General features: G+C 42.2%; 1 protein-coding gene across 2 annotated transcripts in view; it reads right to left on the reverse strand.

The window, feature by feature from the left end:
- Positions 1-22662, reverse strand: part of HDAC10 (histone deacetylase 10) — a 177485-nt gene that overhangs the window by 84701 nt on the left and 70122 nt on the right. Inside the window, exon 1 of one of the 2 annotated variants that reach the window (XM_056573752.1) lies at positions 6338-6391. The exons of the other annotated variant lie outside the window; for it this stretch is intronic. The gene's annotated coding sequence lies outside the window, so the exon portion shown is untranslated. Of the gene's footprint in view, positions 1-6337; positions 6392-22662 lie in introns of those variants that run through there. 2 annotated transcript variants of the gene reach the window in all.

The following is a 22662-nucleotide window of genomic DNA, read 5'->3' on the forward strand; positions in this document are numbered from 1 at the left end:
TTTACAACACTATACATAACATTAGACTTACTATTATGGGGAAGACACTGCAGGAGAGCCCCTAGGACAATGAGGGACTCAACCTGACAGGGCCTAAGTACTGTACAGGAATATATCCTGTACTTGGACATTACATATTGTTATCCCAACAATATTTGTACAAAGTGAACATGCTCCGTTATTTCGAAGATTATTCGTTAAGAGTTCCTCGATTTGTATTGCAGTCACAATGATATCGTCCTTGATGTATTTATTCCACATTAAAAAGCTTGGCATGTTTTCCTGTTCTTTGAGAGGATCTGGATTGATCATCCACTTAAGTTACTATAGTTACTGTGTAGTGTTACCTTTTCACACTTTTTCACAGGCTGTGTGTCTATTTCTGCTGCTGCTTTTAATTTTCTTCATCCAAGAAATGATCACAATTAACATTTTGTTATTCTTTGGCTTACTGTATAGTCATGTTCTCCCAAAGGATTTGTCTATCACAAAAATATGTTGCAGAACAGCAGTAGACATCTGAAAGCATATTGAATTTCTACAGTAGATGTTAGCTTTTTATATGGCAGATTTGAACATTAAAGGGGTATTCCAGGATCTTTTTATTTGACTATGCTACAGGGGCTGTAAAGTTAGTGTAGTCATAATATAGTGTCTGTACCTGTGTGTGACGGTGGTCTCACAATATGTGATTTTCAACCCAATATTTATTTTTAACAGCATACAAAATTACTCAGGTCTCTGGATTTCCCAGGTTGCAATGCATCGAGACCTGACATCACTAGTCAGGTGATCAGAGGGAGTCTGTCCTGCTTCAATGGGTGGGAGAGAGATCATTTTGCAACAACTGTATGCCCCCTGATTAGAAAACTAATGGTGCATTGCATTGAAGGCATCACAGGTGTGTTTTAATGCGTGGGGTGACTGATGTGTGGGAGGGAGGAAAGGGACCTCATACTTACAAACTCTGGAACTATGGGATGTGTAGTTTAGAGAACTAAATTCAACAGGAAATACAGAGTTCTGGCAGGTATGTACTACTAAAATCACCTTATGGTGGATAACCCTTTTTTAAATGGGGCTGATCTGCATCCTGGCTACCTGAGGCATCATTAATCCCTAGAGGACACAGGGAGTAAATGTACGACCTGACTGCTCAAGTATAAAGGGGTACTCCTCCCCTAGCCCCCCTGCCCAATAAAAAATGTAATAACCCCCCCCCCCCCCCCCGTTTCCATTTTACAAAAAAAGGAATAAAATAAACATATTTGGTATCGTCATTTCCTGAAATGTTCTAACTATTAACTAAGCATAAAAAAAAAAAATCCAAAGTCCAAAATTGCTGATTTTTGGTCATATCGCATTCCCCAAAAATGGAATAAAAAGTGATCAAAAAGTCACATCTACACAATATGGTAGTGATAAAAAGTACATACCACAGTGCATCACATACAGCACTGTATACGAAAAAAGTTATAGGGGGTTAAAATATGGAAATTTTAAGCATTCATAGTTTGTTAAAAGAGGTAGACTGTTTTTAAAAGCAGTACAATAATAGAAAAACATGTAAACATGGGTATCATTAAAATTGTATTGGCCCACATAATAAAGAGAACATCGCCATTTTACTGTAAAGGGGATTGCATAAAAACAAAACTTTCAAAAATTAGAAAAATTGCTGTTTATTCAATTTCCACCACATTTTGTTTCAGTTCACCATACATTTAATAGTAGAATAAAAGGTGTCGCTACAAAATAAAATTGGTTGTGCGAAAAAGCATATGGCTCTGTGGATGGGGAAAAATAAGAGTTATGTCTCTTAAAAGGCAAAGATTAATTTTGGCTGTGTCTTCAAGGTCAGAATGGGCTTAAGGTGTTAAATGGAATGAGGCATCAAAGAAAACCCATTGTTTAATTTAGGTTTTTATGTTAAAGGAGTCTGTTTCCAGTATATGTCACATTAACATCAGAAAGGGATTCTGACCTAAACCGTGGTGTGTGCACAGTGTGCCCATACACTTTAACCCTTTCCCCACCTGGGAGTTTTTATGTTAATGGCATCCTCATTTTTTCCTTTTCGTCTTCTTAGACCCAGAAGTTTCTTATTCTTTGGGCAGAAGACCCCTCCAAGGACAAATGATATTTTCCGGTAAATTGACTTTCTGTATTTATATGGTTTTCCTATAATACCTTGGGGGAACTCGTGTGTGTTTTGTGTGTGTGTATGTGTGTGTATATATATATATATATATATATATATATATATATATATATATATCTATCATTTGTGCACCCGTGGACTATGACATCAGCTAATGTGTCATAGATGGAAGGTGACACATATCATCACCCCGCACTCATCTTTAATGACTTAAGTGATTGAGCTTCCCCCCTAGACTTAATAGACAAAAATATATATGGTTCATTATCATACACACACTGCTCTTCTGTATAATATCACCCTTCATGGATTAATTAAATAAGCTTTTCCTTCATTATTATACAGCCATTTATGCTGGTCATAGTAAGAGTGAAAACAATTGATGTGGCCGAAATGAGTGTCACTTCACAACACTTACACAGTTGCTTTATGGCAGGCACAAGGGCATAGGAATGTTAAGACTGAGAGGGTCTCATAGAAAAGCATTGACTGCTTACTGCACATGTGCAAAGTACAGGCTGATGAAATGAAAGGGGGAGCTAGAGCCTTTTTCTTGATGTCCCTGAGGAACAGTGACCTATCAATGGAGCAGAGAGCATCAGAGAGGGGGATAGGGGCACCACACAGTCATACACATTACACAGTCCTGCCTTGGTCTCCTCTCAGCTCACTCTGCAGACATGGGACAGGAGAGATTATACAAAGTTTAGAGCTGCAGTCCCTCCCGTCCTCCTTCACGCTTGCTCACCTATGTGACCTGCCTGTCAGTCCTGAAGCTCGGCTCCCTGCACATCCCCGACCTCTTCAATTTGTAGACCTCTTCACTGATTTCACACACAGCTTTCCAAAGCTCCTGATCTACTTAGTACTGAAACATTTCTGGCCATTAACCCCTTAAGGACTCAGGGTTTTTCCGTTTTTGCACTTTCGTTTTTTCCTCCTTACCTTTTAAAAATCATAACCCTTTCAATTTTCCACTTAAAAATCCACATTATGGCTTATTTTTTGCGTCGCCAATTCTACTTTGCAGTGACATTAGTCATTTTACCCAAAAATGCACGGCGAAACGGAAAAAAAAATCATTGTGCGACAAAATCGAAAAAAAAATGCCATTTTGTAACTTTTGGGGGCTTCCGTTTCTACGCAGTGCATATTTCGGTAAAGATTACACCTTATCATTATTCTGTAGGTCCATACGGTTAAAATGATACCCTACTTATATAGGTTTGATTTTGTCCCACTTCTGGAAAAAATCATAACTACATGCAGGAAAATTTATACGTTTAAAAATGTCATCTTCTGACCCCTATAACTTTTTTATTTTTCCATGTATGGGGTGGTATGAGGACTCATTTTTTGCGCCGTGATCTGAAGTTTTTATCGGTATGATTTTTGTTTTGATCGGACTTTTTGATCACTTTTTATTAATTTTTTTAATGGTATAAAAAGTGACCAAAATACGCTTTTTTGGACTTTGGAATTTTTTTGCGCATACGCCATTGACCGTGCGGTTTAATTAATGATATATTTTTATAGTTCGTACATTTACGCACGCGGCAATACCACATATGTTTATTTTTTTTTTACACAGTTTTTTTTTTTTTAATGGGAAAATGACCTTTTTAAATTACCTTTATTAACACTTTTTTTTTTTTTTTTTTGCAGTGTTATAGGTCCCATAGGGACCTATAACACTGCACATACTGATCTCCTATGCTGATCACTGGCGTGTATTAACACGCCTGTGATCAGCATTATCGGCGCTTGACTGCTCCTGCCTGGATCTCAGGCACGGAGCAGTCATTCGTCGATCGGACACCGAGGAGGCAGGTAAGGGCCCTCCCGGTGTCCGGTCAGCTGTTCGGGACGCCGCGATTTCACCGCGGCGGTCCCGAACAGCCCGACTGAGCAGCCGGGATACTATCAGTTTCACTTTAGAAGCGGCGGTCAGCTTTGACCGCCGCTTCTAAAGGGTTAATACCGCACATCGCCGCGATCGGCGATGTGTGGTATTAGCCGCGGGTCCCGGCCGTTGATGAGCGCCGGGACCGAAGCGATATGATGCAGGATCGCGGCGCGATCCCGCTTCATATCGCGGGAGCCGGTGCAGGACGTAAATATACGTCCTACGTCGTTAAGGGGTTAAGGGGCCTGGGAAATCTGTGTGTGGCAGTCAGACCCTATAATGACTCATGGCCCTGTAATGATAACAGAGTCTAACTGTCACACATAGCTTTTCCAAGCTCCTGAATGGACAGAAATGTGTCAGTACTAAGCAGATCGCATGCCATTCAGGAGCCTGGGAAAGCTGTGTGAGATAGTCAGGCTCTGTTATCATTACAGGGCCATGAGTCATTACAGGGCATTACTGTAACACACAGCTTTACCATGTTCCTTAATGATTATAAACGTTTCAGTTCGAAACATATCACGTGCCCTTCAGGAGCCTGGAAAAGCCGTGTGTGTTGCACAGACACAAGAGGAAGGGAGGTGTGAGGTGACCAACAGGAAGAGGGGTGGATCAAATTTTCAGCAGCCAAGTTTCAAGTTACTTTCTCTTCACATTCTAATTTTAGCTCCCTCTACTGGTCAAAGTGGGATATAAGAAAACTTTAATAATAATTTTTCATTTTCTGACAAATGAATTTCTTTTTAAAGATTTCCAAAAATATTTAAAACATACACAAATGTATTTAACCTTTAAGAAAAAATTATAATTATTTGGTGACACATTCCCTTTAAGTATATTTACAGCATGAAGCATTAACAGTCTATGAAGGAGTTGAGCTCACTTCATAGACGGTGAGTAATGGTTGCTCTCAACAGCCAGGACTCACCACTAATACTGGACATCGGTGATCATGCATAAAAGTTTATCACAGGATCTAAAAGTTAAAATTACTGGTTCCGGTGGGTCCATGGGGTCTGACTGAGACCTCTGGGGAATAATTGCGGCTTCCTGACGGCCAGAGGCAGGGCTGTGGAGTTGGTAGATAAATGTTCCGACTCCACAGTTTTTTTGTACTTCCGACTCTGACTCCTCTGTATTAATATGCAAATGTATTTTATACATTCCTTGAAGGAAAGAAAGGCGACATACATGTCATTACCACAGGGCTACTGGCTGGGAAGCCAACAGTCTACTGTATTGAACAGTTTAAAGGGGTACACCGTTACCTTGCTGTTGAAGCTCCACTTTCCAGCATCCGGAAGTTATTGTTCCGAACGATGTGTGTGCGGGCTTCCGTGTTCAGGGCTGCCCCTCGTGATGTCACGCCCACCCCCTCAACGAAAGTCTATGGGAAGGGGACGCGACGGCCGTCACACCCCCTTCCCATAGACTTTCCTTGAGGGGGTGGGCATGACATCACTAGGGGCCGGGCGTGACATCATGAGGGGCGGCCCTGAACATGGAAGCCCGCACACACATCGTTCGGAACAATAACTTCTGGACTCTGGGAAGCGGAGCTCCGACAGCAAGGTAACGGAGTACCCCTTTAAGCAAAAGCCAAACACGTTGGTTTCTAACATTTTTTTGTGGCAGAATAGTCTTTTTTAATGCACCTTTTTGGGTTTATTGCATTGATATTTTGGTTATTTGTTTATTATACTTTTTTTTTGGAGCCCTGAGCTGTAGAGACCCAGCCCTACTTCTCCCTACTATATTATCTGTCTCTTTTATTGTTTTCTCCTTCACTTAGGGTCCGGCACCATGGTTGAGGCCACCCTATTAAGGAGGTGGGTCCCTCAAAAGGCAGGGAAAGAGGGACGGGTATCATACTATTAGTGGGCACTTCCCCTCCCCTATTTCAAAAATATCTGCTGGTCATTATTTTACCTAAAAATATCTACAACTATTTAGTATACCCTCCCTCTGTTTTAAGCTAGGGCCTAATTTTCATTATCCCCTAAGCTGTCTGGTGGGCTCTACACCTCCGGGCTCCTCAGCACTATTTTTTTGGTATTTTTTTGGTTGGTGATGCACAAAAATTTTTGTATTGAATTTTGTATTTTATAATCAATCTAAAATAAAGGTTATGTTTTATGATTCATCAAGTAGATCAGGAGGATATATTTAGGTGATTTCTATATTTTTTCCTCGTGACAATTCATCCCATGAATATAGGCTATAGCTATTAGGCGAGTCCTAGATCGGTGAAATCTATGTGCACACACAGGCTGAGTTTACTATTCGAGTTTGGGCAACATCCCTCTTAATCTTTTCTCCTCTTATCAAGTTCTAGTCATCTTCCAGCCATTGTATGCTTGCTCGAGACTAACTGAGCAGATAAGCAGCGTATTTGATGCTGCAAAAAAATGTTTTCTTATACTGGATACTTTATCCTTGAAAAATTGCAGCGGCCAGATGTTAGGTGCACGTCAGTAAGAAACTGCAAAATGCCATATTCACTTGGGGGGAGATTTATCAAAACCTGTGCAAAGGAAAAGCTGCCCAGTTGCCCATAGCAACCAATCAGATCACTACTTTCATTTTGCAAAGGCCTTGTTGAAAATGAAAGAAGCGATCTGATTGGTTGCTATGGGCAACTGGGCAACTTTTCCTCTGGACGGGTTTTGATAAATCTCCCCCTTGGTGTTTTCGAGTTTGGCGTGTTTTTTTTTATCCCTTTGGTGTTTTTCAGCTATTTTGGGCACAGTGGGCGAATTTCAAAAAGGACCTCTTGTTGAGACTATGATGTTTCTTCTTGCAATCTTGCCATTTTTCTCTCATAGAAGTCTATGGGAGTGAAAAAAAATAACGCCAAAAAAGAAGCCATGTGGGTTTTAACAATGGCGTTTTTGGGGACGTTTTTTATTCTTTTTTTTTTCCTTCAGCGATCTAAAAAAGGGATGAAGTTAGTTTTTTTGATTACATTTCGTAGGTTAAAATAGTTTTATTACATTTTTATTGTTTTATTAAATTTTTTAAGCAGGGAACAATTTAAGTAAGCGGGCAGGGACATAAAAATGTATCTGGCAATGTTAAAAATGGATAAAGGGGCCATGTAATTGTAAAAATAATATGTTTTTTTATTATTAATTTTGTAACACTTTATTATTAATGTATTTTAATAATGTGATTTATAAAATGTAATTTCTTTTAAAGGGATTATCCACCATAAGGTGATTTTAGCACTTACCTGTCAGACAGTAATGCTTAGGAAGGATCTATGCTTGTCTTTGGGCTAAATGGCTATGTTGTATGTTGTGAGATTACCATAAAGCTGTGGCTATCTTTTTGTTAACTGTTTTTTTTTTTTTAATTTTTTTTTAATGTTTTCTATTTTATTACAAATCCCACGCATCACCCATTGAACCGTAAACAAGCTGAATTCCATGCAAAATGGCCAGTGCTTTCTAATCAGGGTCCAGCTGTTGCAAATTCCCTGTGATCGCTCCACCCATTGAACCAGAACAGGTTCCCTGTCATCACCTGACTAGTGAGGACGTGTCTTGGCCACACTGCCTCCTGGGAATACCTGAGACAGTAATCATTTTGTATGCTGTTAAAAATGAACATCCAGAGCAAAGAACTCATAAGAAGGTGAAACCAGGTGCAGGTACAGACACTATATTATGTAACTTTACAGTCCCTTTAGCATAGTCAAATAAAAAGAATTCCTGGAATACCCCTTTAACTACTGTGTTACTTTATTAACTATAATTCTGATATTATTTTGGTACTACCACTACTCCCAGCATGGAACAGAGTCTGTTCCATGCTAGGAGCTGTAGAACCTGCACTATAGGACAGATCACACTGGGTCTCACTCTTGAGACCCGTTGCGACCTGGACTTATAATCCAAAGAAGCAGGGAACACTCTGCAGTGCTCCGCAATCCTTGCTATTAACTCCGTCCGGCCAGTGATGTGAATAGAAATTCACATCACTGATTCATATTTGCAGCTGAGAGTTGTGATTGGCCATATGGTACCCTGATTGAAAAAAATATATAAAAATTTGTTATAAAAAATATAAATTTCGTTCCTTATGATTTTTCCCATCCCTACTGCATCATTTATTTATTTTTTGGTACCCAACAAAATTCGTAAAAAAATGTCCACAGGGAAACTGCCAAAGAGGCCAAAAATGTACTGTATTTATCGAGGTATACCACGCACCGGCCTATAACACGCACCCTCATTTTACCAAGGATATTTGGGTAAAAAAAGTTTTTTACCCAAATATCCTTAGTAAAATGAGGGTGCGCCTGTGTGCATGTATATACCCCGATACACTGTTTCTTACCCCGCAGAAGCCCCCAGGAAAGGCAGGGGGAGAGAGGCCGTCGCTGCCCGCTTCTCTCCCCCTGCCTTTCCTGAGGTCTAGAGCCCTGCTGCCGCCACTTCTCTCCCCCTGGCTATCGGCGCCGCTGCCCCATTGCCTCCCTCCATCCCCGGTTTTATAATTACCTGTTCCCTGGGTCGGGTCCATGCTGCTTCTGGCTCTGGTGTGGCGTCTATGCGTCGTTGCTATGCGTTGTGCTACGTAATGACGAGTGACGTCGCATCACTTGTCATTGCGCCTCGAAGCGCATAGCAATGACGCATAGATGCCACACCGGAGCCAGAAGCAGCGCGGACCCGACCCCGGCAACAAGTAATTATAAAACCGGGGATGGGGGGAGGCAATGGGGCAGCGGCGCCGACAGCAAGGGGGAGAGAAGCGGCGGCAGCAGGGCTCAAGACTCCAGGAAAGGCAGGGGGGAGAAGTGGGCAGCGATGGCCTCTCTACCCCTGCCTTTCCTGGGGGCTTCTGCTGGGTCAGAAAAACCGGGGGTGATGGGCAAGGTAATGGGGCAGCGGCGCCGGCAGTCTCTGGACCCCAGGATAGGCATGGGCAGAGAAGCCGGCAGCGACGGCAGGTCTCTGGACCTGCAAAAGCCGCTGCAGTTCTTTGATTTAAAGAGCCCGCTTTAAATCATTGAACTGCAGCGGCTTATCGGCATATAACACCCAGATAGACTTGCGTGTTATACTTGTTAAAATGCGTGTTATACGCTGATAAATACGGTACTTTCCACACAAAGGTAAAAATGCACAAAAAAACTTCTGAAAAAAAAACGCCAAAACAGAGGGAAAATCTGTGGCAGTGTGCATTTTTTTCTGGCATTTTCTACCCTAAAGAAACGTCAGCACAAAACCTCAGTGGAAACCTAGCCTTTAAATGGTATCTAGCTGAGTACCTGGCGCTGCTCTGATTTTCCTACATTATTCTTGTGGGGGAAGAAAAGCAACAAAGGAGGAAGCTTTTGTCCTCATATCCCATCCTTAAATCCTTACCCCATATCCCCTCCTCATATCCCGACCCCAAATCCCCTCCTCATATCTCAACCTCATATCCCGACCTCATATCCCATCCCCATATCCCAACCTCATATCCTGTCCCCATATCCCGACCTCATATCCCGTCCCCATATCTAATCCTAATTTCTAAAACTCATATCCCTTCCTCAGGTGGGGCTGCGTTGTAGTAAAGTTATTGTAAGCTGAAAATAAAAGGGGTTTGGCTTAAAGGGTGGGCTTGTCTTTGCAAGATGAGGTATGGAATGTGAGTAGGGTGTGGTTTGCCAGCCGGACTGACGCATTCACCAGGAGAGTGGAACTTGTGGAGAAAGGCACCAGAAGTCCTATATACTTGTATGGGACTGGATTCAAAACCCAATCCTTCACATATGGGGGTAGATTAGGGGTTAATTTAACTATTACATGTTTTTATTTGACATATAAGTAACATGTGACCAAGTATTATTGAAATATCTCCAGCCATACGGATGTTATGCTGGAACATACATTTCCCATAAATTTGCATTGGACTTGACTCGCAAATGAGGGTAGGTTATGGTTAAATTAACTATCCCATATTTTTAGTGACACGTAACACGTGAACGAGTATTAACGAAATATCTCCAGCTGTTTGAAAGTTATGCAGTAACATATTTCCAGTAGACTTGTATGGGACTTTAAACAAAAACCCCGACCCTCGCAAATGGGGGTGATTAAGGGTTAAATTACCTATCCAAGTTTGTTGTTGACATATAAGTAACATGTGTACCAAGTTTAGTGTTAATATCTTCAGCCGTTTGGAAGTGATACTGGAACATACACAAATACACACATTGACCCTCATTTACTATTGCAAACCCAACATGTTTTGTCGGGTTGTGCGCCAGATTCTGTCGCATTCCGCCAGAAATTCTGTCTGCGCCAGAAATTCTGTCTGCACCAGAATTTGTGCCAGAATTAAAAAAAAAAAACCCGACTAACTCTCCATTTTGCTAAGAAAACATGAAAAGGGCGTCGTCTCCAAAAAGGGGCGTGTTCCAAACATTTTCACAAAAATCCAACATATTTACTAAGGATACCACATAAAATGTGGTTGATTTGAGCTGAGGAAAACCAGACAGTTCAGAACATGTGTAAAAACAAGCAAAGTGTAGGGAAAGTGGAAAATGTAGGGAAACCTTAGTAAATACCGTGGAAAATAGAATTAAAACCCATAAAGAAATCTACACTCCACTCTTAGTAAATGAGGGCCTTTGGGCCTGATTTACTAAGAGTGGAGTGTAGGTTTTGTTGTGTTTTTTTGCTGTTCCAACCTTTTTTTTCATGGTATTTACTAATTTACGCCACTTTCGGAAAGTTTATACATGCTTTAAAGTGTAGGGTTTTCTTCCCAGAAAATTCACATGATTTTCAGAGTGGTTTTCAGAAAAGAGGAGTGATTTTGGATGAAATGTAGGAAACATGGCCCTTTTCCCGAAAACCACGCCCATTTTGTATTTTTTTTTTTCCACTCAAAGTGTTTCAGATTCTGTCAGGTTTTTTCTGTCACACATTCTGTTGCATGGTCTGTGCTACCGAATTTAGGCGCAAAACCCGACAAAAAGAGTAGGAATCCTGTTACTAAATGAGGGCCATTGAGTTTTATATACACTGCTCAACAAAAAATAAAAAATAAAGGGAACACTTAAACAACACAATGTTACTCCAAGTCAATCACACTTCTGTGAAATCACACTGTCCACTCAGGAAGCAACACTGATTGACAATTAATTTTACATGCTGTTGTGCAAATGGAACAGAGAACAGGTGGAAATTATAGGCAATTACAAGACACCCCCAATAAAGGAGTGGTTCTGCAGGTGGTGGCCACAGATCACTTCTCAGTTCCTATGCTTCCTCGCTGATGTTTTGGTCACTTTTGAATGCTGGCGGTGCCTTCACTCTAGTGGTAGAATGAGACGGAATCTACAACCCACACAAGTGGCTCAGGTAGTGCAGCTCATCCAGGATGGCACATCAATGCGAGCTGTGGCAAGAAAGTTTGCTGTGTCTGTCAGCGTAGTGTCCAGAGCATGGAGGCGCTACCAGGAGAAAAGCCAGTACATCAGGAAATGTGGAGGAGGCCGTAGGAGGGCAACAACCCAGCAGCAGGACCTCTGCCTTTGTGCAAGGAGGAGCACTGCCAGAGCCCTGCAAAATTACCTCCAGCAGGCCACAAATGTGCATGTGTCCACTCAAACAGTCAGAAACAGACTCCATGAGGGTGGTATGAGGGCCCGATGTCCACAGGTGGGGGTTGTAATTACAGCCCAACACCATGCAGGATGTTTGGCATTTACCAGAGAACACCAAGATTGGCAAATTCTCCACGGGCGCCCTGTGCTCTTCACAGATGAAAGCAGGTTCACACTGAGCACATTTGACAGACGTGACACCGTGGAGAATGTTCTGCTGCCTTTAACATCCTCCAGCATGGCTTGGCGGTGGCGGTGGGTCAGTAATGGTGTGGGGTGGCATTTCTTTGGGGGGCCGCACAGCCCTCCATGTGCTTGCCAGAGGTAGCCTGACTGCCATTAGGTAGATGAGATCCTCAGACCCCTTGTGAGACCATATGCTGATGCGGTTGGCCCTGGGTTCCTCCTAGTGCAAGACAATGCTAGACCTCATGTGGCTGGAGTGTATCAGCAGTTCCTGCAAGAGGAAGGCATTGATGCTATGGACTGGCCCGCCCGTTCCCCAGACCTGAATCTGATTGAACACATCTGGGACATCATGTCTCGCTCCATCCACCAACGCCACGTTGCACCACAGACTGTCTAGGAGTTGGCGGATGCCTCCCTACAATCCCATGTCCAGGCTTTGTAGGGAGGTCATACGGGCACAAGGAGGCCACACACACTACTGAGCCTCATTTTGACTTGTTTTAAGGACATTACATCAAAGTTGGATCAGCCTGTAGTGTGGTTTTCCACTTTGATTTTGAGTGTGACTCCATATCCAGACCTCCATGGGTTGATAAATTTGATTTCCATTGATAATTTTTGTGTAATTTTGTTGTCAGCACATTCAACTATGTAAAGACAAAAGTATTTCATACAGTTAGTTCATTCATTCAGACCTAGGATGTGTTATCTAAGTGTTCCCTTTATTTTTTTGATTTTTTGAGCATTGTATATAGATAACTTTGACATGCTTTTACTTAGCAACGCGATTTTTAGATTTTTAGTTTTGTCGTGACATATTGTACTTTATATGAGTGGTAAATCTTTGTTGATTCGTACAGCATTTTTTGTGAAAAACTAAAAAATATTGTAAAAAATTTGAAAACTTCTGGCTTTTCTTAAAACATTTTTTAAAACATTCACTATATGGTAAAAATTATACTATTATTTTCATTCTATGAGATGGTACGATAATGGAGATACCCGATTTATATAGCTTTTTTATGTTCTTTTTCCTTTTCTCAACTAAATTCTTTTTTTTCCCTTTTTTTGTGTTGACATGTTCAGACATTGTTCAGTATTGTGTGAGGACTTACTTTTTGCGGGACAAGCTGTACTTTTTATTGGTACAATTTTTGCGATTCATGCTACCTTTTGAACTTTTTTATTCCATGTTTTGGACCGAAATTTGAATTTTTAATTTTTTTTTTCTGCTTTCACAGTGCGAGAAAATACCATTATCGTTTTATTGTACAAGTCATTACAGACATGGCATACAGATTCTGTATAGGTTCGGGCTGGTTTTTTTTTGTTGGGGGGGTGATAATACAGGGTTTTATTAGGAAAGGGCCATGTATTTTTTTTTTTACACTTTATTAATTGATTAAAAAAAATAATTTTTATATTTTACACGTTTTACAGTTTATACTATTCTGCAGTACATCTACTGTATACTGCAGCACAGTATACCTGTCAGTATCACACTGACATGCAGCCTGTGCGATCCAGCTCATGGCAACCAGCGGTATCCCGCAATCGCATAGTGGGATCTCTGTTGGTGAACAGGGGGAGCCCCCTCCCCCTGTAAACCCCATAGATTACGTGATCAGGACTGATCACGGCATCTATGGAGTAATGCTACCTCGGCAGCTGCGGTGCAACCCTGGCTGTGATTGACAGCCAGACCCCGCCAGCGATCTCCTGCAGTGCATCATGCCAGGACCGAAGCATACGTCCAAATGTATTTGATTATATTCACAAGGTCTTTTCTTTCATCTAGTTGGTGAGTCATGCTCCCACACCATCCTGTCTTGAACACTAACAAGACCTTTTTATATTTGTTCTATTTGGAACAAATCTTGCCTCCTCCCCTTGGACAGTAATATTGAGGCGTTATTTGTAAGTCTTAATCAATATGATAATTTCAATACCTTGGGATTAAGATGTGTGCTAAAGATGGAGAGTTTGTATGTTCTTATTTTATTCTAGCAATAGCAAATATCCAGAAGCGTTCATCAACATTGCTTAAATTCCCCTTATCAATGGCCAATCGATTAGCTTTAACTAAAATAATTACCTTAAATTCTTTACATACTAAATGCTGCACTCATCCATCTGCCTTTAAAAATGCTTCAAAAAGCTTGTCAAAACTTTAAATGAAAGGAAGCGTTTATCTTTCTCTGAATGCCCAGGGATATTGGGGGCCTGGCGTTATACACAATTTTCATGATTATTATTTGACATTACAATTATGCTATATGTTGCGCCCTAGAGGAACCTCCTTTAACCCCTTAAAGACCAAGCCCATTTTCACCTTAAGGACCAGAGCATTTTTTGCACATCTGACTACTGTACCTTTAAAGAGTACCTGTCATCATCTAAACTTTCCCTGATCCCCCTCCCCATCTGTCCCTTACTCTAACTATGCCTATCCCTGTGTTTATTGAGGTTTAAAACTCTGTGGAAATACCTTTTTTTATCCCTCTTCTTTAGCTCAGGAGCACTGTCTTTCTGAGGGGTGGAAGGAGGTGGGACCCGGCAGGCATGATGTCACATGAAGCCTGGCTGGGACTCTGCTTCTGCCAGTCTTCCTGTATGCTGCTCTCCCTCTGCAGCAGTGTTTCCCAACCAGGGCACCTCCAGCTGTTGCAAAACTACAACTCCCAGCATGCCCAGACAGCCAACAGCTGTCCGGGCATGCTGGGATTTGTAGTTTTGCAACAGCTGGAGGCACCCTGGTTGGGAAACACTGCTCTGCAGTGTGCATACAGACTAAGTACAGGGAAGGGACGGCAGCCTGCCTCTCTCTCTCCTGTGTCTCTCTGCACTAAAAAGTCAATACTGAGAACCAGGGGCGGTGGGAGCAATTACAGAGGCAGTAATTAAGATGAATGTCAGGGGGGGGCACAGAGCAGGGAGTGCAGTAAGATAATACAATGTATAAGATAACATGTGGTGAGGGGCAGGGAGAACACAGAGCAGGGGGAGGGGAGGTGACTGGCTGTTATATGAGAGGCATGTGCAGACTTGTAGCTCACAGGCTGAGAGTGATTCCTGAGCTGAGAATACTGAACTTCCGGTGGAAGGACCAGAGCCCTTTCAGCATTAGTCCTAAAAGCTGTATACTTACTATGAAAAGCATAGGATGCTGCTTGCAGACTAGGCATAGAAGAGTGACCCCTAGTGGCTAAAAGTATAAAATGAAAAACTGGTATAAATATTAATATTTTTTAATGAAGATATAATACAACATCTCTTCATTAATGATTATGAACAACATATTAAAAGTTTTTGTTGATTACAGGTACTCTTTAAGCATTAATAACTCTGGAATGCTTTTACTTATGCATTTGGTTCCGAGATAGGTTTTTCATGATATATTATACTTTAACATAGTGGTAAAATTTTCACCGATACTTGCAAAATTTCATGAATAATTTGAAAATTTAGCATTTTTCTACCTTTAAAGCTTTCTGCGTGTAAGGAAAATAGACATACCAAATAAATTATATATTGATTCACATATACAATATGTTTACTTTATGTTTGCATCATAAAGTTGACATGTTTTTACTTTTGGAAGACATCAGAGGGCTTCAAAGTTCAGCAGCAATTTTCCAAATTTTCAAAACATTTTCAAAGTTGGAATTTTTCAGGGACCAGTTCAGTTTTGAAGTGGATTTGAAGGACTTCTTATTAGAAATACCCCATAAATGACCCCATTATAAAAACTGCACCCCTCAAAGTATTCAAAATGACATTCAGTAAGTGTGTTAACCCTTTAGGTGTTTCTCAGGAATAGCAGCAAAGTGAAGGAGAAAATTCAAAATCTTAATTTTTTACACTTGCATGTTCTTGTAGACCCAGTTTTTGAATTTTTACAAAGGGTAAAAGGAGAGAAATCCTCCCCAAAATTTGTAGCCCAATTTCTCTTGAGTAAGGAAATACCTCATATGTGGATGTACTGGCAGAGCAGTAGAGGGCTCAGAAGGGAAGGAGCGACAATTTGATTTTGGAGAGTGAGTTTTTCTGAAATGGTTTTTGGGGGACATGTCACATTTAGGAAGCCCCTATGGTGCCAGAACAGCAAAAAAAAAAAAAAATCCCACATGGCATACTATTTTGGAAACTACACCCCTAAAGGAACATAACAAGGGGTGCGTGAGCCTTAACACCCCACAGGTGTTTGACGACTTTTCGTTAAACTTTGATGTGTATATGTATATGTATTTTTCACAAAAATGCTAATTTTTCCCAAAATTTTACAAGGGGTAATAAGAGAAAATGCCTCCCAAAATTTGTAACCCCATCTCTTCTGAGTATGCAAAAACCCCATGTGTGGACATCAAGTGCACTGCGGGCGCACTACAGTGCCCAGAAGAGAAGGAGTCACATCTGGCTATTGGAAAGCAAATTTTGCTGAAATGGTTTTTGGGGGGCATGTCGCATTTAGGAAGCCCCTATGGTGCCAGAACAGTAAAAAATCAAAAACACAAGCATACTATTTTGGAAACTACACCCCTCAAGGCATGTAACAAGGTGTACAGTGAGCCTTAACACCCCACAGGTGTTTGATGATTTTTCATTAAAGTCGGATGTGTAAATGAAAATTTATTTTTTTCACTAAAATGCATTTTTTCCCCAAAATTTTTCATTTTTACAAGGGGTAATAGGAGAAAATTCCCCCCAAAATTTGTAACCCCATTTCTTCTGAGTATGGAAATACCCCATGTGTGGATGTAAAGGGCTCTGCGGGCTAACTACAATGCTCAGAAGAGAAGGAGCGCCATTGGGCTATTGGAGAGAGAATTTGGCTGGAATTCAAGTCGGGGGACATGTGCATTAACAAAGCCCCCGTGGTGGACCCCCCCACATGTGATCCTATTTTGGAAACTACACCCCTCACAGAATGTAACAATGGGTGCAGTGAGCATTTACATCCCACTGGCATTTGACATATCTTTGGAACAGTGGGCTGTGCAAATGAAAAATTAAATTTTTCATTTTCATGGACCACTGTTCCAAAAATCTGTCAGACACCTGTGGGGCACATATGCTCACTGCTCCCTTATTAAATTCTTTGAGGGTGTAGTTTCCAAAATGGGGTCACATGTGGGGGGTTCCACTGTTTTGGCACCATGGGGTCTTTGTAAATGCACATGGCCTTCAATTCCAGCCAAATTCTCTCTCCAAAAGCCCAATGGCACTCCCCTTCTGAGCCCTGTAGTGCACCACAGAGCACTTTACATCCACACATGGGGTATTTATATACTCAGAAGAAATGGTGTTACAAAGTTTGGGGGGCTTTTTTTCCTATTACCCCTTGGGAAAATGAAAACTTTGGGATAACACCAGCATTTTAGTGAAAAAATACAAATTTTTCAATTTCACGTCCAACTTAAGGCTCACTATACCCCTTGTTACATTCCGTGAGGGGTTTAGTTTCCAAAATGGGGTCACATGTGGGCGTTGTTGTTTTTTTCTGTTTATGTGAGAACCGCTGTAACAATCAGCCACCCCTGTGCAAATTACCTCAAATGTAAACAGTTCTATACAAAGAGAGTCCCGTCACTGAGGTTCAGCCTTCCACGGTACACAGGTGTATTATCTGTTTCACATGTGAAAAGTCAATAGCAGTTCTATGTACAAGCTAAGAAAGATGGAGCACTCACCAGGTCTTGCAGGGTGAATCAAGCTTCTTTATTCATATTGAAAGGCTTGACAGCATAATTACACATAGGGGAGAGTAAGAGGGCGTGCGGGGGAGAGAGGAGTGGGCGACGGTCCGTATACGGGACTTAAAAACAATGAACTGTTCCCGGGGTCCACTCTACACCTGGCTCAGGTGGCATCCTCCTGAGCTGTCACTGTGCGCACTAACGATGACGTCGCGTCACGTCACTCGTCATTGCACACAGCGTAATGCAGGACGCAGCAGGAGCCAGAAGTAGCGTGGACCCCGGGCCCCGAGAACAGGTTATTATAAAACCGGGGATGGGGGAGGCAATGGAGCCGGGGCGGTGCGGGGTGCGATGCGGCACGGCGGGTCGGTGGGGGGGTAATTGCCGATACCGATAATGCCCAAAATCATGATTATCGGACGATGATATCGGCCAAAACGATAATCGGCCGATCCCTACTAGAAGGCAGCAGTGAAGATCACTTACCACTGATCTTCACTGCTGCCTCCGCTGCCTCCTTACTGCCGCCAATCCCGCCGCAATCGCCGGTCCTTTGGCATCCTCCTGCACTTCGTTACCCGCCGCCATCTTTCCCCCGCTCTGCCCGGACATCCAGGGGCAGGCAGAGAGGGGATTTCAACTTTAACCCCCAGCCCCAAACTGCCAATGCTCGGTAACTCCTGACTGACCAATGGCAGGGAATAGGAGGAGGTGGCACCCCTGCCACCTTGCTCCTATCCTTCAGGATGGTCGGAGCTGTCTCTGACAGCTCCGATGATCCCTATTTTCCTGCGATCGGGTCACAACAGACCCGATCAGCCCAGAATCGCCGATCTGAATTGAGATTCCCAAGGACCCCCCCAGGGGTTTGCACGGGGAGCCTGCTGAACGATTTCAGCAGGCATTCCGGTCCTCGCCATTCACCGATCCTTAAGTACCAGGACATAAGGCCGTACCTATACGCCCTTAGTCCTTAAGGGGTTAATAAATGCTTGCCACATAAATTTGATTTAAATTCATCTAATATTTTAGAGGTGTTAGGCTAGGTTTCCTCATAGGTTTTTTCTGGCGTTTTTTTTTTTTTTTTTACCTCTTAAGCATGTAGGGCGTACCTGTACACCCTACGCCCAATCCCGGTCGTCCCATCTGCTATTCCTAGCCGGGACCCTGGGCTACAGCGCACGGCACCGATCGTTGTGCCCCGCTATTAACCCTTCAGACGCGGCGATCAAAGTTGACCGCCGCTTCTGAAAGTGAAAGTAAACGCTTCACGGTAGCTCAGTCAGGCTGATCAGGACATCGCAATAAAATCGCGATGTCCCAATCAGCTAGGACGCAAGCGGAGGTCCCCTTACCTGTCTCCGCGGCGTCCGATCGGGGTTTGATTGCTCCAAGCCTGAGCTACAGGCTTGAGCAATCGAGCCCCTATCTCATTGATCCATGCAAAGCTATGGCTTTGCAGGGATAAGCATAAGAGATCAGTGTGTGCAGTGCTATAGCTCCCTATGGGAGCTCAAGCACTGCAAAAAAAAAAGTGAAAAAAAAAAAGTTAACAAAGGTTATTTAACCCCTTCCCTAATCAAAGTTTGAATCACCCCCCTTTTCCCATAAAAAAAAAACTGTGTAAATAAAAATAAACATATGTGGTATCTATTATCTATATTTTTAACATATACATTTTCCTGCAAGTAGTTGTGATTCTTTTCCGAAGTTCAACAAAATCAAACCTATATAAGTAGGGTATCATTTTAACTATATGGACCTACAGAACAAAGATAAGGTGTTATTTTTTTACCAAAAAATGCACTATGTAGAAACGGAAGCCCCCAAAAGTTACAAAATGAAATTTTTTCTTCAATTTTGTCGCACAATGAATTTTTTTTCCGTTTCGCCGTGAATTTTTTGGTAAAATGACTAATGTCACTGCAAAGTAGAATTGGTGGCGCAAAAAACAAGCCATGATATAGAATTTTATGTGCAAAATTGAAAGCGTTATGATTTTTAGAAGGTGATGAGGAAAAAATGAAAATTCAAAAACTGAAAAACCCTGCGTCCTTAAGGGGTTAAACTGCCACTGCAGTTTTTGAGCCAAAGTCAGATGTGAATCCACTAGAAATAATATTATAACTCCTCCCTTTCTATTTCCCTTTCCTTTTGAATACACTACTAGCTTTGGGTCAAAAACTACAGTTTTCCACAAAATGGCAGAAAAAATTGGGGATGGGATAACCTGATGCTCCTGTATCCCAGTAGTAGTATACTATGGATTTGGGTCCGGTCACAAAACCGTATTCGGGGCAAAAATTTGCCGACCGGAGTCACTGTTTGACTCTGGTCGGCTCATTAAAGTGAATGGGTTTTCTGGGCCGGTCCAGCTGGGGTATGGGAGCACCCGGTTTTCCCATACCCCAGCCGTATCGGGCTGCCGTAGGTTGCAAACGTGATGTGAATGCAGTCTGAGAGAGGGAATTTTTACACATGCAGTATTTAAAACGTTTCATATTTGCCCTAGACTTCACAAAGCTTAACCCCTTAAGGACCAAGCCCATTTTTACCTTAAGGACCAGGCCAATTTTATTTTTGCGTTTTTTCCTCCTCGCCTTCTAAAATCCATAACTCCTTTATATTTCCATCTACAGACCCATATAAGGGCTTGTTGTTTGCGTGACCAAGTGTACTTTGTAATGAAACCTCTCATTTTACCATAAAATGGACGGCGAACCCCCCCAAAAAATTTTAGGGAGGAAATTTCAATGAAAACCACAATTTTGCGCATTTTGGAGGGTTTTGTTTTCACACTATACACTTTACGGTAAAAATGACATGTGTTCTTTATTCTGTGTTTCAATACGTTTAAAATTATACCCATGGCTAGATACTTTTATATTTTTGTACCGCTTAAAAAAAAATCTAAAACTTTTTGTACAAAATCAGTGATCTAAAATCGCCCTAGTTTGATCACCTATAACTTTTTCATTTTTCCATATATAGGGTGGTATGAGGGCTAATTATTTGCGCCATCATCTGTACTTTTTATTGATACCACATTTGCATATATAAAACTTTTAGATAATTTTTTATTAATTTTTTATTTATAAAATGTGACAAAAAAGCAGCATTTTTGGACTTTTAAAATTTTTTACGTTTACGCCATTCACCATACGGGATAATTAACATTATATTTTGATAGTACGGACATTTACGCACGCGGCAATACCAAATATGTTTATAAAAAAAATTACGCTTTTTGGGGGTAAAATGGGAAAAACTGACAATTTTTATTTTTATTGGGGGAGGGGATTTTTCACTTTTTTTTACTTTTTATTTTTACATTTTTCCACTTTTATTTTACACTTTTTATGTTCCCATAGGGGACTATCTATAGCAATCCTTTGATTGCTAATACGGTTCAGTGCTATGTATAGGACACAGCACTGATCAGTATTATCGGTCATCTTCTGCTCTGGTCTGCTCGATCTCAGACCAGAGCAGATGACCCCAGGAGACGGCCGGAGCCAGGTGAGGGGACCTTCGGCCGCCATGCAGGATGATCGGATCGCCGCGGCAGCGCTGCGGGTGATCCGATCATCCATTCAAAGTACCGCACTGCCGCAGATGCCGTGATCTGTATTGATCACGGCATCTGAGGGGTAAATGGCGAACATCCGCGCGATCGCGGATGTCGGCAATTATTGGCTGGTCCCCGGCTGCTACTAGCAGCCAGAACCTGCCATGTATGACGCGAGCACTGTTCCGATGCTCGCGGTCAAACACAGGACGTAAATGTACGTCCTGGTGCGGGAAGTCCCGCCAAACCAGGACGTACATTTACGTACGTGGTCATTAAGGGGTTAATATTCTTACTAAAAGGTAGTATTTCTTGCATGTCGATATAGAATAACTTATACATCACTGAATTTTATAAGCTCAAAGAATCTAGGGGGAGATTTATCAAGACCTGTGCAGAGGAAAAGTTGACCAATAGCAGCCAATCAGATAGCTTCTTTTATTGTTAAAAGGGCCTCTCAAAAATGAAAAGAACAATGTGATTGGTTGCTATGGGCAACTGGTTAACTTTCACTCTACACCTGTTTTCATAAATCTCCCCCCTAGTTCTTGGAAGAAGTTCATGATCACTAGGGTGGAACCTGTTTGATAAAGATAAGTTGGAAACATTTATTTTTTTACAATTAAATTATCAGTTATGAGTTTCACAAAGTTTTGGGTACTGTCAGGTTAAAGGGATACTCCGGCGCTAAGACATCTTATGCTTTGGATAGGGGATAAGATGCCTGATCGCGGGGGTCCCGCCGCAGGGGACCCCCGTGATCTTCCACGCCGAACCCCGTTAGAATCAGCCCCCGGAGCGTGCTCGCTCCCTGTCTGATTTAAAAAATTTTTTTTATAATGATATACTTTTTATGTTTTTCATGTTGCATATTACATCGTACAACAATAAATTACTTAAATAACATACATTTTACAACCCATCTCCCCACCCCCTCCCTCCCCTTTTCCCTCCCCCCCATAGTGACGTCACGGCTCCGCCCCGTGTGACATCACGCTCCGCCCCCTCAATGCAAGCCTATGAAGGGGGCGTGCCAGCAGTGGGACCCCTGCAATCAGGCATCTTAGTGCCAGAGTACCCCTTTAACCCCTTAAGGACCGAGGACATACGCGTACGTCTAAGCATCCTGGTAGTTAAGGCTGGATGATCGTCCAATAGCAGCTCAGCCAGCAGGGGAGGGGTTAACAGCATCCTCCTGCAGCTCCCGCGGCTGGCTGGGTTCAGTCAGCGGTCAGAGCTGCCGAAGGAAGCCAGGGACCCCCCCTTCTGCCGAGATCGGAGCCCCCTTAGGAAATAAGAATTCCCCATAGAACAGGGAAAGAATCCAGGGAAAGGTAGGGAAAATAAAGTGAAAGTAAAAAAAAAAAATTCCCCCCCCTGACCCCCTAATAGGTCCCCAAGGGTCCTCTGCAGTTTTTTCAGTGTGACCTGGGCCCTATTAGGGGTTCAGGGCGCTGTGATTCCCCCCCCCTTTTTCTTTGGCCGCAGCAGCTTTTTTTCTACCCCGTTATATAATACTGTCAC

The sequence above is a fragment of the Hyla sarda genome, chromosome 4 (genome assembly GCF_029499605.1).
Source record: "Hyla sarda isolate aHylSar1 chromosome 4, aHylSar1.hap1, whole genome shotgun sequence".
NCBI classification, from domain to species: domain Eukaryota; kingdom Metazoa; phylum Chordata; class Amphibia; order Anura; family Hylidae; genus Hyla; species Hyla sarda.